The 18,112-nt window shown below is 53.9% G+C and overlaps 1 pseudogene; it reads left to right on the top strand.

Moving 5' to 3' along the window:
* The first annotated feature begins 5,612 nt into the window (after positions 1 to 5,612).
* Positions 5,613 to 18,112, top strand: part of LOC124019828 — a 50,853-nt pseudogene continuing 38,353 nt past the window's right edge.

The raw sequence follows: 18,112 nt of genomic DNA, 5'->3' as shown, positions 1-18,112 counted from the left end.
GTGGAAACTAGGCCTGCATCAACCCTTCTGAGAGAGCTGGTGATACGTATTAGCCTATATCACATAGTTTATACATTCGTTTGATGGATTTAGCTTCATCTGCGCCATGAAAATTCAAAATCATGAATCAAAATGAAGCTATTTGGCTACCCAGTCCAAAGCAGTAGGACTATTGTTGAGGGTAAAAAGGTGGAACAACTGCGAGAATGCATAGAATAAGATGTCTGGGGGCGGCAGGGTAGCCTAATGGTTAGAGTGGAGGGGTAGGCAGGGTAGCCTAGTGGTTAGAGTGGAGGGGCGGCAGGGTAGACTAGTGGTTAGAGTGGAGGGGCGGCAGGGTAGCCTAGTGGTTAGAGTGGAGGGGCGGCAGGGTAGCCTAGTGGTTAGAGTGGAGGGCGGCAGGGTAGCCTAGTGGTTAGAGTGGAGGGCGGCAGGGTAGCCTAGTGGTTAGAGTGGAGGGGCGGCAGGGTAGCCTAGTGGTTAGAGTGGAGGGGCGGCAGGGTAGCCTAGTGGTTAGAGTGGAGGGGCGGCAGGGTAGCCTAGTGGTTAGAGTGGAGGGGCGGCAGGGTAGACTAGTGGTTAGAGTGGAGGGGCGGCAGGGTAGCCTAGTGGTTAGAGTGGAGGGGCGGCAGGGTAGCCTAGTGGTTAGAGTGGAGGGGCGGCAGGGTAGCCTAGTGGTTAGAGTGGAGGGGCGGCAGGGTAGACTAGTGGTTAGAGTGGAGGGGCGGCAGGGTAGCCTAGTGGTTAGAGTGGAGGGTCGGCAGGGTAGACTAGTGGTTAGAGTGGTGGGGGCGGCAGGGTAGACTAGTGGTTAGAGTGGAGGGGCGGCAGGGTAGCCTAGTGGTTAGAGTGGAGGGTCGGCAGGGTAGACTAGTGGTTAGAGTGGAGGGGCGGCAGGGTAGACTAGTGGTTAGAGTGGAGGGGCGGCAGGGTAGCCTAGTGGTTAGAGTGGAGGGTCGGCAGGGTAGACTAGTGGTTAGAGTGGAGGGGCGGCAGGGTAGCCTAGTGGTTAGAGTGGAGGGGCGGCAGGGTAGCCTAGTGGTTAGAGTGGAGGGGCGGCAGGGTAGACTAGTGGTTAGAGTGGAGGGGCGGCAGGGTAGCCTAGTGGTTAGAGTGGAGGGGCGGCAGGGTAGCCTAGTGGTTAGAGTGGAGGGGCGGCAGGGTAGCCTAGTGGTTAGAGTGGAGGGGCGGCAGGGGAGTGGGGCGGCAGGGTAGCCTAGTGGTTAGAGTGGAGGGCGGCAGGGTAGACTAGTGGTTAGAGTGGAGGGGCGGCAGGGTAGACTAGTGGTTAGAGTGGAGGGGCAGGGTAGCAGTGGGGTAGACTAGTGGTTAGAGTGGAGGGGCGGCAGGGTAGCCTAGTGGTTAGAGTGGAGGGGGGCGGCAGGGTAGACTAGTGGTTAGAGTGGAGGGGCGGCAGGGTAGACTAGTGGTTAGAGTGGAGGGGCGGCAGGGTAGACTAGTGGTTAGAGTGGAGGGGCGGCAGGGTAGCCTAGTGGTTAGAGTGGAGGGGCGGCAGGGTAGCCTAGTGGTTAGAGTGGAGGGGCGGCAGGGTAGCCTAGTGGTTAGAGTGGAGGGGCGGCAGGGTAGCCTAGTGGTTAGAGTGGAGGGGCGGCAGGGTAGCCTAGTGGTTAGAGTGGAGGGGCGGCAGGGTAGCCTAGTGGTTAGAGTGGAGGGGCGGCAGGGTAGCCTAGTGGTTAGAGTGGAGGGGCGGCAGGGTAGCCTAGTGGTTAGAGTGGAGGGGCGGCAGGGTAGACTAGTGGTTAGAGTGGAGGGGCGGCAGGGTAGCCTAGTGGTTAGAGTGGAGGGGCGGCAGGGTAGACTAGTGGTTAGAGTGGAGGGCGGCAGGGTAGACTAGTGGTTAGAGTGGAGGGGCGGCAGGGTAGCCTAGTGGTTAGAGTGGAGGGTCGGCAGGGTAGACTAGTGGTTAGAGTGGAGGGGCGGCAGGGTAGCCTAGTGGTTAGAGTGGAGGGGCGGCAGGGTAGACTAGTGGTTAGAGTGGAGGGGCGGCAGGGTAGCCTAGTGGTTAGAGTGGAGGGTCGGCAGGGTAGACTAGTGGTTAGAGTGGAGGGGCGGCAGGGTAGCCTAGTGGTTAGAGTGGAGGGGCGGCAGGGTAGCCTAGTGGTTAGAGTGGAGGGTCGGCAGGGTAGACTAGTGGTTAGAGTGGAGGGGCGGCAGGGTAGCCTAGTGGTTAGAGTGGAGGGGCGGCAGGGTAGCCTAGTGGTTAGAGTGGAGGGGCGGCAGGGTAGCCTAGTGGTTAGAGTGGAGGGTCGGCAGGGTAGCCTAGTGGTTAGAGTGGAGGGTCGGCAGGGTAGACTAGTGGTTAGAGTGGAGGGGCGGCAGGGTAGACTAGTGGTTAGAGTGGAGGGGCGGCAGGGTAGCCTAGTGGTTAGAGTGGAGGGGCGGCAGGGTAGCCTAGTGGTTAGAGTGGAGGGGCGGCAGGGTAGCCTAGTGGTTAGAGTGGAGGGGCGGCAGGGTAGCCTAGTGGTTAGAGTGGAGGGGCGGCAGGGTAGCCTAGTGGTTAGAGTGTTGGACTAGTAACCGGAAGGTTGCCTAGTGGTTAGAGTGGAGGGGCGGCAGGGTAGCCTAGTGGTTAGAGTGGAGGGGCGGCAGGGTAGCCTAGTGGTTAGAGTGGAGGGGCGGCAGGGTAGCCTAGTGGTTAGAGTGGAGGGGCGGCAGGGTAGCCTAGTGGTTAGAGTGGAGGGGGGCAGGGGCCTAGTGGTTAGAGTGGAGGGTAGCCTAGTGGTTGAGTGGAGGGGCGGCAGGGTAGCCTAGTGGTTAGAGTGGAGGGGCGGCAGGGTAGCCTAGTGGTTAGAGTGGAGGGGCGGCAGGGTAGCCTAGTGGTTAGAGTGGAGGGGCGGCAGGGTAGCCTAGTGGTTAGAGTGGAGGGGCGGCAGGGTAGCCTAGTGGTTAGAGTGGAGGGGCGGCAGGGTAGCCTAGTGGTTAGAGTGGAGGGGCGGCAGGGTAGCCTAGTGGTTAGAGTGGAGGGGCGGCAGGGTAGCCTAGTGGTTAGAGTGGAGGGGCGGCAGGGTAGCCTAGTGGTTAGAGTGGAGGGGCGGCCTAGTGGTTAGGTAGCCTAGTGGTTAGAGTGGAGGGGGCAGGGGCAGTGGTAGCCTAGTGGTGGTTAGAGTGGAGGGGCGGCAGGGTAGCCTAGTGGTTAGAGTGGAGGGGCGGCAGGGTAGCCTAGTGGTTAGAGTGGAGGGGCGGCAGGGTAGCCTAGTGGTTAGAGTGGAGGGGCGGCAGGGTAGCCTAGTGGTTAGAGTGGAGGGGCGGCAGGGTAGCCTAGTGGTTAGAGTGGAGGGGCGGCAGGGTAGCCTAGTGGTTAGAGTGGAGGGGCGGCAGGGTAGCCTAGTGGTTAGAGTGGAGGGGCGGCAGGGTAGCCTAGTGGTTAGAGTGGAGGGGGGCAGGGTAGCTAGTGGTTAGAGTGGAGGGTAGCCTAGTGGTTAGAGTGGAGGGGCGGCAGGGTAGCCTAGTGGTTAGAGTGGAGGGGCGGCAGGGTAGCCTAGTGGTTAGAGTGGAGGGGCGGCAGGGTAGCCTAGTGGTTGGTGGAGGGCGGCAGGGAGCCTAGGAGTGGAGGGGCGGCAGGGTAGCCTAGTGGTTAGAGTGGAGGTGGAGGGGCTAGTGGTTAGAGTGGAGCAGGGTAGCCTAGTGGTTAGAGTGGAGGGGCGGCAGGGTAGCCTAGTGGTTAGAGTGGAGGGGCGGCAGGGTAGCCTAGTGGTGGTTAGAGTGGGAGTGGAGGGGCGGCAGGGTAGCCTAGTGGTTAGAGTGGAGGGGCGGCAGGGTAGCCTAGTGGTTAGAGTGGAGGGGCGGCAGGGTAGCCTAGTGGTTAGAGTGGAGGGGCGGCAGGGTAGCCTAGTGGTTAGAGTGGAGGGGCGGCAGGGTAGCCTAGTGGTTAGAGTGGAGGGGCGGCAGGGTAGCCTAGTGGTTAGAGTGGAGGGGCGGCAGGGTAGCCTAGTGGTTAGAGTGGAGGGGCGGCAGGGTAGCCTAGTGGTTAGAGTGGAGGGGCGGCAGGGTAGCCTAGTGGTTAGAGTGGAGGGGCGGCAGGGTAGCCTAGTGGTTAGAGTGGAGGGGCGGCAGGGTAGCCTAGTGGTTAGAGTGGAGGGGCGGCAGGGTAGCCTAGTGGTTAGAGTGGAGGGGCGGCAGGGTAGCCTAGTGGTTAGAGTGGAGGGCGGCAGGGTAGCCTAGTGGTTAGAGTGGAGGGGCGGCAGGGTAGCCTAGTGGTTAGAGTGGAGGGGCGGCAGGGTAGCAGTGGGGTGGAGCCTAGTGGTTAGAGTGGGAGTGGGGGCGGCAGGGTAGCCTAGTGGTTAGAGTGGAGGGGCGGCAGGGTAGCCTAGTGGTTAGAGTGGAGGGGCGGCAGGGTAGCCTAGTGGTTAGAGTGGAGGGGCGGCAGGGTAGCCTAGTGGTTAGAGTGGAGGGGCGGCAGGGTAGCCTAGTGCTAGTGGTTAGAGTGGAGGGGCGGCAGGGTAGCCTAGTGGTTAGAGTGGAGGGGCGGCAGGGTAGCCTAGTGGTTAGAGTGGAGGGGCGGCAGGGTAGCCTAGTGGTTAGAGTGGAGGGGCGGCAGGGTAGCCTAGTGGTTAGAGTGGAGGGGCGGCAGGGTAGACTAGTGGTTAGAGTGGAGGGGCGGCAGGGTAGCCTAGTGGTTAGAGTGGAGGGGCGGCAGGGTAGCCTAGTGGTTAGAGTGGAGGGGCGGCAGGGTAGCCTAGTGGTTAGAGTGGAGGGGCGGCAGGGTAGCCTAGTGGTTAGAGTGGAGGGGCGGCAGGGTAGCCTAGTGGTTAGAGTGTTGGACTAGTAACCGGAAGGTTGCCTAGTGGTTAGAGTGGAGGGGCGGCAGGGTAGCCTAGTGGTTAGAGTGGAGGGGCGGCAGGGTAGCCTAGTGGTTAGAGTGTTGGACTAGTAACCGGAAGGTTGCCTAGTGGTTAGAGTGGAGGGGCGGCAGGGTAGCCTAGTGGTTAGAGTGGAGGGGCGGCAGGGTAGCCTAGTGGTTAGAGTGTTGGACTAGTAACCGGAAGGTAGCCTAGTGGTTAGAGTGTTGGACTAGTAACCGGAAGGTAGCCTAGTGGTTAGAGTGTTGGACTAGTAACCGGAAGGTAGCCTAGTGGTTAGAGTGTTGGACTAGTAACCGGAAGGTTGCAAGTTCAAATCCCTGAGATGACAAGGTACAAATCTGTTGTTCTGAACAGGCAGTTAACCCACTGTTCCTAGGCCGTCATTGAAAATAAGAATTGGTTCTTAACTGACTTGCCTAGTTAAATAAAGGTTAAAAAAAAGAAGTTAAATTGATGTTGTCTATACTTCTACAGTATATTAAAGTTAACTGGGCTTTTAGGTGTAATGTATATCTTCTTGCGTGATGGAATAATGGCGCATTGCGTTCCCTTCATGGATTCTTCTAGTGGGTAGATCTTCACAAACTGGCAATGATAGTTAAAGCTCTTCTGTGTGAGGCAACTGATCATTAGACTACTCCAACACTGTTGTCCATGTTTCACGCTACGCCGACCAGGTGTCTCCTCGCACCTTTGTTGGTTTAAGCAAGGAGTACTTCAAGAGTTTTGTAGACTCGTTTCATTTAGCCTAACTCAACACTCTCTCTCTCTGTCTCTCCTCCACAGCAAATGGTGATGAGCCTGCGCGTTTCAGAGCTGCAGGTTCTGCTAGGTTACGCGGGCCGCAACAAACACGGGCGAAAACATGAGCTGTTAACCATGGCCTTGCATCTCCTGAAAGCCGGCTGCAGCCCTGCCGTGCAGATGAAGATCAAGGAGCTGTACTGCAGACGCTTCCCCACCAAGATGGGCTCTCCCTCAGAGCTGGTCCTGCCCGGACCACACTACCCTGCCTCGGGAGGAGGGGGCACCGCCGGCCTCAGCCAGCTGGCGTATGAGGGTCACGGGCACGGGGGAGTACCCTCGCCGGCTGCCCTGCTGCCCATCTCGTTGCTGGGGCCTGGCAAGCACGAGCTCAGCGGGCTGGCGCACCACCTGCCCACCTCGGCCACCCTGCATCCGGTGCACCCAGACGTCAAGCTGCAGAGGCTGCCCTTCTACGATATGCTGGACGAGCTCATCAAACCCACCAGTCTAGGTAAGGGTGTCTGTGGGTGGCTGGTGTCTGTGGGTGGCTGGTGTCTGTGGGTGTCTGGTGTCTGTGGGTGCCTGGTGTCTGTGGGTGGCTGGTGTCTGTGGGTGGCTGGTGTCTGTGGGTGGCTGGTGTCTGTGGGTGGCTGGAGTCTGTGGGTGGCTGGTGTCTGTGGGTGGCTGGTGTCTGTGGGTGGCTGGTGTCTGTGGGTGCCTGGTGTCTGTGGGTGGCTGGTGTCTGTGGGTGGCTGGTGTCTGTGGGTGGCTGGTGTCTGTGGATTGGTATGTGTAGTGTTGCAAAACTACCGGTAATTTACCAAAGTTACCAGAATCATCAGTAATTTGGGTAATTAACAGATAATCTATGTTGATAACTTTGGTAATGAATACGTGAACTTTACAAAAAATATATTCATATATAGTATTTATTTGTTATATATCTGTGTCCATATTGTCCAATAGTTTCTAGTAGATAGACTATATGGTGACAGAGAAAATAGACTAATTCATGGAAAAAGCATCTAATTAATAACGGTTTAATTTTTATTGACTCTGCAACTCTTCCGACTATTGACCCTTTTCACAACTTCATGGTTGTTTGATCAATTGGACTGTAAAGTTCCCAAATGTAAGAAGACTCGCGGATTTTGGCGAATGCTTTCTAATGATCCAAAGTCACGCTGTTGCTACTGCCTGTAAACACACAGTCTAGTTCAAAGTGAATGATGGCAGGCCCTACTGTCTGTAAACACACAGTCCAGTTCAAAGTGAATGATGACAGGCCCTACTGCCTGTAAACACACAGTCCAGTTCAAAGTGAATGATGGCAGGCCCTACTGTCTGTAAACACACAGTCCAGTTCAAAGTGAATGATGACAGGCCCTACTGCCTGTAAACACACAGTCCAGTTCAAAGTGAATGATGTCAGGCCCTACTGTCTGTAAACACACAGTCCAGTTCAAAGTGAATGATGTCAGGCCCTACTGTCTGTAAACACACAGTCCAGTTCAAAGTGAATGATGGCAGGCCCTACTGTCTGTAAACACACAGTCCAGTTCAAAGTGAATGATGGCAGGCCCTACTGTCTGTAAACACACAGTCCAGTTCAAAGTGAATGATGGCAGGCCCTACTGTCTGTAAACACACAGTCCAGTTCAAAGTGAATGATGGCAGGCCCTACTGTCTGTAAACACACAGTCCAGTTCAAAGTGAATGATGTCAGGCCCTACTGTCTGTAAACACACAGTCTAGTTCAAAGTGAATTATGGCAGGCCCTACTGTCTGTAAACACACAGTCCAGTTCAAAGTGAATGATGTCAGGCCCTACTGTCTGTAAACACACAGTCTAGTTCAAAGTGAATTATGGCAGGCCCTACTGTCTGTAAACACACAGTCCAGTTCAAAGTGAATGATGGCAGGCCCTACTGCCTGTAAACATACAGTCCAGTTCAAAGTGAATGATGGCAGCAGGCCTGTGTGGCAAATGGCTTATTTGCATAAAGGCCTACTGTATCACTGATTGGCTATGGTGCTCCAGTCTGTGTCGTCTGGACAATAGGTTTTATTTACTGCAGTGTTAATTGTTCAAATGCACAGATGTTTTCCCTCTATATATTACTGTAGCATTTTCACAAATGCTAATGAAGTGGGAACATCTGAAAATGATCATATCTATGTGCTTATCAGTCCATTTAGAAGCAGGCATCATATTCTTACTGGAGGCGTATATGAACATATTTTAACAAGAATTCATTGTTGCTAAAACTGTGTCAGTTCCACGTTAATATAATAATGATTCATGCTCTACCAACTGGGGGCCATACGAGACCATACGGGGCCATACGGAGCCATACTGAGCCATACGGGACCATACGGGACCATACGGGACCATAAGGAGCCATACGGAGCCATACAGAGCCATACGAGAACATACGGAGCCATACGGGACCATACGGGACCATACAGAGCCATACGGGACCATACGGGACCATACGGAGCCATACGGGACCATACGGGACCATACGGGACCATACGGGACCATACGGAGCCATCCGGGACCATCCGGGACCATACGGGACCATACGGAGCCATACGGGACCATACGGAGCCATACGGGACCATACGGGACCATACGGGACCATACGAAACCATACGAGACCATACGGAGCCATACGAAACCATACGGAGCCATACGGAGCCGGAACCATACGGGACCATACGGAGCCATACGGGACCATACAGAGCCATACGGGACCATACGAGACCATACGGGCCATACGACACCATACGGGACCATATGGGACCATACGAGACCATACGGGACCATACGGAGCCATACGAGACCATACGGGACCATACGGAGCCATACGAGACCATACGGAGCCATACGGGACCATACGGAGCCATACGGGACCATACGGGACCATACGGGACCATACGGGACCATACGGAGCCATACGGGACCATACGGAGCCATACGGGACCATACGGGACCATACGGGACCATACGGGACCATACGAAACCATACGGAGCCATACGGGACCATACGGAGCCATACGGAGCCATACAAAACCATACGGAGCCATACGGAACCATACGGGACCATACGGAGCCATACGGGACCATACAGAGCCATACGGGACCATACAGAGCCATACGGGACCATACAGGACCATACAGGACCATACAGGACCATACAGAGCCATACGGAGCCATACGGAGCCATACAGAAATATTTGTAGGCCTCTTAGGCTGTGCATGCCCTGTCTTTCTAAGTAATCTATCTATAATAACATGTACAGTTGCATCTCAACACTGCTCTTTATTTTGAAATGTCCCGTTCTATTAGATATGCAAATGCTGCATCACACCCCACTGCACCTTGTATGATAAAACACCTCCCCTTTCAACCTGCACCAGCTTCCCTGCAAATATATGAAAATGTCTACAATTTCCTACATTAGCATTTTGATGGAGTAGGATACCGGATTGTGATTCATTTGCCTCCGGTTGCATGTACAAACACACTGCCCACAACACTGTCCTCTCGCACACATCTCTACTCTCTCCATCGCACTCGTTTTGACGTGCTGTGTTGTGTGATGAAATCCTACAGCCATACACCTGTGCCTACAAAACACGTCCCCCATCATGTGACTGTTAGGCACATGTATACACACACACACACACACGCTCCTCCACACAAACTCTTACCAAACCTCATAAAAAAACAGTGACCCATTCAAATAAATAATGCATTTCAATCACACGTGTCCCCCAGGCAGAGAGAACAGCCCGAGGTAGAGAATGGAGCTGCTTTCAGTCATTGAAGACCTGATTCCTTCCCTGCACGGTGTGGTAATGAATTATCCACCGCCGTAGTTTTTGAGGAGATGACCCTCTTTATCCTAATAATAATGGCAGGACAGTAATGAAGCAGCTTGATTAATTAATTTGCCTTCCCAGATGGACCGAGGGGAGCCTCTCTCTTTCTCTCTGTTTATCTATAGTTATATTCCTCTCTCTCTCTTTTAATCTCTAGCTCTATTCCTCTCTCCTCTCTCTCTCTCTCTTCCCCCTCTCTCTTCCCCTCTCTCTTCCCTCTCTCTCTCTCTCCCTCTCCCCCCTCTCTCTGTTTATCTATAGTTATATTCCTCTCTTTCTCTTTTCATCTCTAGCTCTATTCCTCTCTTCCCTCTCTCTCTCCTCCCTCTCTCTGTTTATCTATAGTTATATTCCTCTCTTTCTCTTTTCATCTCTAGCTCTATTCCTCTCTTCCCTCTCTCTCTCTTCCCCCTCTCTCTTCTCCCTCTCTCTCTCTTCCCCCTCTCTCTTCTCCCTCTCTGTGTTTATCTATAGCTCTATTCCTCTCTGTGTTTATCTATAGCTCTTCCCCCTCTCTCTGTTTATCTATAGCTCTATTCGTCTCCCTTCCCTCTCTCTCTTCCCCTCTCTCTGTTTATCTATAGCTCTATTCCTCTCTCTTCCCTCTCTCTCTTCCCCCTCTCTCTGTTTATCTATAGCTCTTCCCCCTCTCTCTCTTCCCCCTCTCTCTCTTCCCTCTCTCTCTGTTCATCTCTAGCTCTACCTCTCTTCCCCCTCTCTCTGTTCATCTCTAGCTCTATGCCTCTCTTCCCCCTCTCTCTATTAATCTCTAGCTCCATGCCTCTCGCTTCCCCCTCTCTCTGTTCATCTCTAGCTCTATGCCTCTCTCTTCCCCCTCTCTCTCTGTTCATCTCTAGCTCTATGCCTCTCTCTTCCCCCTCTCTCTCTATACATCTCTAGCTCTATGCCTCTCTTCCCCCTCTCTCTGTTCATCTCTAGCTCTATGCCTCTCTCTTCCCCCTCTCTCTATTAATCTCTAGCTCCATGCCTCTCGCTTCCCCCTCTCTCTGTTCATCTCTAGCTCTATGCCTCTCTCTTCCCCCTCTCTCCATCTCTAGCTCTATGCCTCTCTCTTCCCCCTCTCTCCATCTCTAGCTCTATGCCTCTCCCTTCCCCCTCTCTCTGTTCATCTCTAGCTCTATGCCTCTCTTCCCCCTCTCTCTGTTCATCTCTAGCTCTATGCCTCTCTCTTCCCCCTCTCTCTGTTCATCTCTAGCTCTATGCCTCTCTCTTCCCCCTCTCTCTCTATACATCTCTAGCTCTATGCCTCTCTCTTCCCCCTCTCTCTCTATACATCTCTAGCTCTATGCCTCTCTTCCCCCTCTCTCCGTTCATCTCTAGCTCTATGCCTCTCTCTTCCGCCTCTCTCTCTATACATCTCTAGCTCTATGCCTCTCTCTTCCCCCTCTCTCTCTGTTCATCTCTAGCTCTATGCCTCTCTCTTCCCCCTCTCTCCATCTCTAGCTCTATGCCTCTCCCTTCCCCCTCTCTCTGTTCATCTCTAGCTCTATGCCTCCCCCTCTCTCTGTTCATCTCTAGCTCTATGCCTCCCCCTCTCTCTGTTCATCTCTAGCTCTATGCCTCTCTTCCCCCTCTCTCTGTTCATCTCTAGCTCTATGCCTCTCTCTTCCCCCTCTCTCTCTATACATCTCTAGCTCTATGCCTCTCTCTTCCCCCTCTCTCTCTGTTCATCTCTAGCTCTATGCCTCTCTCTTCCCCCTCTCTCCATCTCTAGCTCTATGCCTCTCCCTTCCCCCTCTCTCTGTTCATCTCTAGCTCTATGCCTCCCCCTCTCTCTGTTCATCTCTAGCTCTATGCCTCTCTCTTCCCCCTCTCTCTCTATACATCTCTAGCTCTATGCCTCTCTCTTCCCCCCTCTCTCTGTTCATCTCTAGCTCTATGCCTCTCTCTTCCCCCTCTCTCTCTATACATCTCTAGCTCTATGCCTCTCTCTTCCCCCTCTCTCTCTGTTCATCTCTAGCTCTATGCCTCTCTCTTCCCCCTCTCTCTCTATACATCTCTAGCTCTATGCCTCTCTTCCCCCCTCTCTCTGTTCATCTCTAGCTCTATGCCTCTCTTCCCCCTCTCTCTATACATCTCTAGCTCTATGCCTCTCCTCCCCTCTCTGTTCATCTCTAGCTCTATGCCTCTCTCTTCCCCCTCTCCCTGTTCATCTCTAGCTCTATGCCTCTCTCTTCCCCCTCTCTCTCTGTTCATCTCTAGCTCTATGCCTCTCTCTTCCCCCTCTCTCTCTTTTCATCTCTAGCTCTATGCCTCTCTCTTCCCCCTCTCTCTCTTTTCATCTCTAGCTCTATGCCTCTCTCTTCCCCCTCTCTCTCTGTTCATCTCTAGCTCTATGCCTCTCTCTTCCCCTCTCTCTGTTCATCTCTAGCTCTATGCCTCTCTCTTCCCCCTCTCTCTTTTCATCTCTAGCTCTTTGCCTCTCTTACCCCTCTCTCTCTGTTCATCTCTAGCTCTTTGCCTCTCTTCCCCCTCTCTCTTTTCATCTCTAGCTCTTTGCCTCTCTTCCCCCTCTCTCTCTGTTCATCTCTAGCTCTTTGCCTCTCTCCCCCTCTCTTTTCATCTCTAGATATTTGCCTCTCTTCCCTCTCTCTACCCTTCTCTGTTCATCTATAGTTATATTAATTTCTCTCTGTCTATCATTAGCTCTCTTGCCCCCCTCCCTTAACCCCACCCCTCTCTGTTTATTGCTAGTTATCTTGCCCACCCCTCCCCCACTCTCTCTCCCTCTATCATTCGTGTTCTCACTCTCTCTCTCTCTGGCGCTCTCTCTCTCACTCACTCTTGCATTCCCTGATTATCGCTGGCTCTGTTTCCCTCCATCTCTCACTCTCTCACTCTGTTTATCTCTAGCTGCCTTGTCCTCCCCCTCTCTGGCTGTGCTCTCTCTCTCTCTCTCCCACCCTCCCCCTCTCTGGCTGTGCTCTCTCTCTCTCTCCCACCCCTCCCCTCTCTGGCTGTGCCTCTCTCTCCCATCCCCCACTCTTTATCTTCACCCTGCCTCTCTCTACCCTATCCCAGCTCCCTCTCCCTCCCTTTCTCTCTTCTCTCCCTCACTCTACCCACTCCCTCCTGCTCTCCTCTCCCTCACTCAATTCAATCTCTCTTCTATCCCTCACTCTACACACACTTCCCTCCCTCACTCAATTCAATCTCTCTCCTCTCCCTCTCTACTCTACCCACTCCCTCCCTCTCTCCTCTCCTCTCCCTCCCTCACTCAATTCAATTCACTCTCTTTCTTCCCTCCCTCCCTCTCTCCTATCCCTCACTCTACCCACTCCCACCCCCTCTCCCTCACTCAATTCAATTCACTCCCCTCCCTCCCTCAGTCCTTCACTCTACCCATGCCCTCCCTTTCTCCCTCCCTCTCTCCCTCCCCCTCTCGCTCCTCTCCCTCCCCTCTCCAGTCTGTGCAGCAGCCTGTTCTCCTGTTGAAGGCCTGTAATGTCCTGAGTCTTATCAGTACACGTTGTTGGCCTCCAGTTACCCCAGCTCCCCTCTGTAAAGACTGGTTAATGTAGCAACTGAGGACCCGCTCGGCTCTGCTCATTAAATAGGCCACATTCATGTTTGTCGAACTCTAAACTCTTCATCACCAACACCATCATCCTCTGCCAGGGAGCCATGCCTCTGTGTTCATTATGGATATCAATGTGGCATGCATACATTATACATTATTTTAATCACCATATTCTTGGGAAATAATGTAGGACTATTTCAAATTTGATGAGCTTTCCATGAATAATAAATATTTCTGAGACTTTCTCCTTTGAATGTTTCTTTGAAAGTCATGAGTAGGAGGGGGAGATGTTTGTATTGAAATACAGAGGTGTCCTTTTGTTTTTGTGGATTCAGGGTCTTGTAGACTCCTCATATAGCCTTCCTCAGTGCGGATTGTTGAAAACACATCGAGTACGATTCCTGAAATGTCTCTAAACTCTCTGGTCAAACAAGATGGCTGCCCCCGCCACATCTGGTCCACCACATCTGGTCAAACAAGATGGCTGCCCCCACCACATCTGGTCAAACAAGATGGCTGCCCCCACCACATCTGGTCAAACAAGATGGCTGCCGCCCACCACATCTGGTCAAACAAGATGGCTGCCGCCCACCACATCTGGTCAAACAAGATGGCTGCCCCCCACCACATCTGGTCAAACAAGATGGCTGCCCCCACCACATCTGGTCAAACAAGATGGCTGCCGCCACATCCCAAGACCACATCTGGTCAAACAAGATGGCTGCCCCCCCACATCTGGTCAAACATCTGGTCAAACAAGATGGCTGCCGCCACATCCCACCACATCTGGTCAAACAAGATGGCTGCCCCCGCCACATCTGGTCAAACAAGATGGCTGCCCCCGCCACATCTGGTCAAACAAGATGGCTGCCCCCGCCACATCTGGTCAAACAAGATGGCTGCCCCCGCCACATCTGGTCAAACAAGATGGCTGCCCCCGCCACATCTGGTCAAACAAGATGGCTGCCCCCGCCACATCTGGTCAAACAAGATGGCATCGTCAAACCCCCGCCACATCTGCCACAACAGAGCCCTGAGAAGGTGGCAGATGTGTGAACAGGTTTAAGAGGCCTCTGAAAGTACCTTAACTCAGCTCTTTAAGGGCCAAGGAGGAATTTTTATTGGAATGCACAACGTTGGCGTTACACAACTTCATGTGTTTTGTTTTCATCAACATGGATATTTTCATGACACACCATGCAGACCCCAGAAGGCTGTGACCACACACACACACACACACACACACACACACACACACACACACACACACACACACACACACACACACACACACACACACACACACACACACACACACACACACACACACACACACACACACACACACACACACACAAAGAAACAAATAGAACCATCACAATCTTCTCACTAGTCAATACACACCCAATCCCTCAACGCAAGCCACCTCTTCACTCAGTAGACAAAACAACACCTGACCTCACTACACACAACACCCCCTTCACTACACACAACCCGACCCCCCCCCCTACTGAACACAACCCCTTCGCCCCCTTCACTACACACAACCCTACCCCCCACCCCTACTGAACACAACCCCTTCCCCCCTTCACTACACACAACCCAAGCCCCCCCACCCCCTCACTACACACAACCCCCCCACCCCTCACTACACCCCCCCCCCCACCCCATCCTCTTCAATGTGTTCTCCGTACATCACCTCACATAGCAGTGATGGCTGCCAGGCTGGGAACAGCCACCACTCTGACCTAATACCAGGAAGCGTGTGTGTCGCTGCAGCAAGAGCTCTGGAATGTGTTAATTGCTACTGTGTAGAGTAGAGAGGATGGCTGCACAGGTCTCTCAGTATAGGGACAATAAAGGCTCATTATGGCTGTTGGGGAAAGGGAAGTCGATTTAGTCTGGAAGGTTCAGTTGTTGGGGGGGTTGGTATGGCATCCATGGTTACCTGTTACAGTGATGGAGCTGAACGGAGCAGTCTGTTACCGTGGTGGAGCTGAACGGAGCTGTCTGTTACCGTGGTGGAGCTGAACGGAGTGGTCTGTTACCGTGATGGAGCAGTCTGTTACCGTGGTGGAGCTGAACGGAGCGGTCTGTTACCGTGATGGAGCAGTCTGTTACCGTGGTGGAGCTGAACGGAGCGGTCTGTTACCGTGGTGGAGCTGAACGGAGCGGTCTGTTACCGTGGTGGAGCAGTCTGTTACCGTGGTGGAGCTGAACGGAGCGGTCTGTTACTGTGATGGAGCGGTCTGTTACCGTGGTGGAGCTGAACGGAGCGGTCTGTTACCGTGATGGAGCTGTCTGTTACCGTGGTGGAGCTGAACGGAGCGGTCTGTTACTGTGATGGAGCGGTCTGTTACCGTGGTGGAGCTGAACGGAGCGGTCTGTTACCGTGATGGAGCTGAACGGAGCGGTCTGTTACCGTGATGGAGCTGAACGGAGCGGTCTGTTACCGTGATGGAGCTGAACGGAGCGGTCTGTTACCGTGATGGAGCAGTCTGTTACCGTGATGGAGCTGAACGGAGCGGTCTGTTACCGTGATGGAGCTGAACGGAGCGGTCTGTTACTGTGATGGAGCGGTCTGTTACCGTGGTGGAGCTGAACGGAGCGGTCTGTTACCGTGATGGAGCTGAACGGAGCGGTCTGTTACCGTGATGGAGCTGAACGGAGCGGTCTGTTACCGTGGTGGAGCTGAACGGAGCGGTCTGTTACCGTGATGGAGCTGAACGGAGCGGTCTGTTACCGTGATGGAGCGGTCTGTTACCGTGGTGGAGCTGAACGGAGCGGTCTGTTACCGTGATGGAGCTGAACGGAGCGGTCTGTTACTGTGGTGGAGCTGAACGGAGCGGTCTGTTACCGTGATGGAGCTGAACGGAGCGGTCTGTTACTGTGGTGGAGCGGTCTGTTACCGTGGTGGAGCTGAACGGAGCGGTCTGTTACCGTGATGGAGCTGAACGGAGCGGTCTGTTACCGTGATTGAGCTGAACGGAGCGGTCTGTTACCGTGATGGAGCTGAACGGAGCGGTCTGTTACCGTGGTGGAGCTGAACGGAGCGGTCTGTTACCGTGGTGGAGCTGAACGGAGCGGTCTGTTACCGTGGTGGAGCTGAACGGAGCGGTCTGTTACCGTGGTGGAGCTGAACGGAGCGGTCTGTTACCGTGATGGAGCTGAACGGAGCGGTCTGTTACCGTGATGGAGCGGTCTGTTACCGTGATGGAGCTGAACGGAGCGGTCTGTTACCGTGATGGAACTGAACGGAGCGGTCTGTTACCATGATGGAGCTGAACGGAGCGGTCTGTTACCGTGGTGGAGCTGAACGGAGCAGTCTGTTACCATGATGGAGCTGAACGGAGCGGTCTGTTACCGTGGTGGAGCTGAACGGAGCGGTCTGTTACTGTGATGGAGCGGTCTGTTACCATGGAGAGCTGAACGGAGCGGTCTGTTACCGTGGTGGAGCTGAACGGAGCGGTCTGTTACCGTGATGGAGCTGAACGGAGCGGTCTGTTACCGTGATGGAGCTGGAACGGAGCGGTCTGTTACCGTGATGGAGCAGTCTGTTACCGTGATGGAGCTGAACGGAGCGGTCTGTTACCGTGATGGAGCTGAACGGAGCGGTCTGTTACCGTGATGGAGCTGAACGGAGCGGTCTATTACCGTGATGGAGCTGAACGGAGCGGTCTGTTACCGTGGTGGAGCGGAACGGAGCGGTCTGTTACCGTGGTTGTGCTGAACGGAGCGGTCTGTTACCGTGATGGAGCTGAACGGAGCGGTCTGTTACCGTGATGGAGCGGTCTGTTACCGTGATGGAGCTGAACGGAGCGGTCTGTTACCGTGATGGAGCTGAACGGAGCGGTCTGTTACCGTGATGGAGCGGTCTGTTACCGTGATGGAGCTGAACGGAGCGGTCTGTTACCGTGATGGAGCTGAACGGAGCGGTCTGTTACCGTGATGGAGCGGTCTGTTACCGTGATGGAGCTGAACGGAGCGGTCTGTTACCGTGATGGAGCTGAACGGAGCGGTCTGTTACCGTGGTGGAGCTGAACGGAGCGGTATGTTACCGTGGTGGAGCTGAACGGAGCGGTCTGTTACCGTGGTGGAGCTGAACGGAGCGGTCTGTTACCGTGGTGGAGCTGAACGGAGCGGTCTGTTACCGTGATGGAGCTGAACGGAGCAGTCTGTTAAAGTGATGGAGCGGTCTGTTACCGTGATGGAGCTGAACGGAGCGGTCTGTTACCGTGATGGAGCTGAACGGAGCGGTCTGTTACTGTGGTGGAGCGGTCTGATACCGTGATGGAGCTGAACGGAGCGGTCTGTTACCGTGGTGGAGCTGAACGGAGCGGTCTGTTACCGTGGTGGAGCTGAACGGAGCGGTCTGTTACCGTGATGGAGCTGAACGGAGCGGTCTGTTACTGTGGGTGACCGTGAGAGGAGCTAAACCGTTTTGGCTCCTTTGTGTGAGTGATTAGTACCAGATCTCGTGTGTCTGTGTGAGCGTGTGTGTATTGTAATGTATAAAACAATGGGATGATGCCACTGACTAGCTAATAGACTCCAGCTGGTCTTTGCTCCACTGAAGAACTAGAACTCTCATCTCCTCCTCTTAGCCAGTACTGACTCCAGAACAGATTCTCCCTAGCATATAGTTCCCTCTCATCTCCTCCTCTTAGCCAGTACTGACTCCAGAACAGATTCTCCCTAGCATATAGTTCCCTCTCATCTCCTCCTCTAAGCCAGAACTGACTCCAGAACACATTCACCCCAGAAAGAAAAGGTACAGATGTGAGCCCACTCTCCTTTTACCATAAGAGCTGATCTAGGAACAGTGTTTGCCATGCTTTTGCTGTCAGAAGCAGCTGTCCAGTATAGATCTAATAGATGGAGGTGTGGGGAGAGAGAGAGAGAGAGAGAGGAGAGAGAGAGAGAGAGAGAGAGAGAGAGAGAGAGAGAGAGAGAGAGAGAGAGAGAGAGAGAGAGAGAGAGAGAGAGAGAGAGAGAGAGAGAGAGAGAGAGAGAGAGAGAGAGAGAGGGAAGAGAGAAAATAACAGTCTATTTATAGCCTGGGCGCCGGGAGGAAGAAGACCATTGCTAGGAACCAACTGCTGCACTCGAGGA

Source organism: Oncorhynchus gorbuscha, unplaced genomic scaffold, assembly GCF_021184085.1.
Source record: "Oncorhynchus gorbuscha isolate QuinsamMale2020 ecotype Even-year unplaced genomic scaffold, OgorEven_v1.0 Un_scaffold_692, whole genome shotgun sequence".
In the NCBI taxonomy this organism is placed as follows: Eukaryota; Metazoa; Chordata; class Actinopteri; order Salmoniformes; family Salmonidae; genus Oncorhynchus; species Oncorhynchus gorbuscha.
This window is presented reverse-complemented; position numbering and strand designations above follow the sequence as displayed.